This window comes from Palaemon carinicauda, chromosome 19, assembly GCF_036898095.1.
Source record: "Palaemon carinicauda isolate YSFRI2023 chromosome 19, ASM3689809v2, whole genome shotgun sequence".
In the NCBI taxonomy this organism is placed as follows: Eukaryota; Metazoa; Arthropoda; class Malacostraca; order Decapoda; family Palaemonidae; genus Palaemon; species Palaemon carinicauda.
In genome coordinates, this window is record NC_090743.1 from 87,967,181 (window position 1) to 87,968,412 (window position 1,232).

The following is a 1,232-nucleotide window of genomic DNA, read 5'->3' on the forward strand; positions in this document are numbered from 1 at the left end:
TAGATGAAGTCATTGAGCTTTAGCGCGGTATACCATTCCCGTGTTAAAACTTGGTGACGGGCAAGAGGGCTCTCGAACTTGGGGAAATTGCTCCCCCCGTTCGAATCTAAATTTCTCTGTCATCTTTTTCTTTTTCTCAATATTTCTTTGACCTCCTTTTATAAACTTTCTTTCATGTTGCTGTCCCAACCCTATGAGAAAAATTTCCCATATGTATATGTGTATATATTTTCATATATATGTATGTCTTTTTTATGGCGTGGATATTTCTACATCTGTTATTGCCACTTCGGTGGATGTTTCTACATCCGTTATTGCTGCCTTCTATGATGAATGGGAAAGGTGTCGCGGTTGGGAGGTATTTGTGCTCAAAGCTATATGTGAGAGTATTGGATGATCTCAGCCATTCCGAAGATGTTTTGAACCTTTTTGGCGGAACTATTCTCAAGTGTTGGGTCTTTGGAATCCAGGGGGATCCAATGCTTGGGGTAGGACTCTCGGCTTTTGGCCGGAAACTCATCAATACAGATATGGGGAGGATGATTCCATAGTTTCTTGATCTCAGTCCTACCAGGCGGGTTCAGCGTACACCTGTGCCTCTATATCTGTTTTGGTGCTATCCTTCGGGTAGGGTATGGAGTGGACCATCTGGGAAGTATACTCTCATTGTGCCGGTAGTGGAGAGTGCAAATTTCCTTCCCAACATGTGATGCCTGAATGTTCTCAAGCAGATGAGTCAAACTGTTTAAAATATTGCACTTCTCTTTTCTTTTTTCTTATGGATTCTTGTGACAGTGACACCCCCACCCATCCCCTGGATATGCTGACTCGCCCTCGGCATTGTTGACGACCTCTTGCAATTCATTTAAAGAAAATTCCGTTGACGGCGTAGGAACTAAAAAGGACTATTCTTTGAACATTCGAAAAAAGGGTAATTTGGGGAACACAGGAAAATTGAATGTCCTGCACGTTACCCATATCCCATTAGAAACTAATCATGATGTGCTACATAAAAATATTGGAGTGCTACGGATTAATAAAAGAAATCAGAATGAAACTTCAAGATGATAATTGGGATTCTTGGTTATCATTTAATTGTCAAGAGGAAGCATTTAATGCAAGCCGTAACATTGTTAATATTAAAGTAGGTAATATGAGTATTAAGGGTGCTCTGTGTGATGGGACACCTAAAGACCTGGATGTGTACAGACCAGCAGACCGGGTTGATAAAG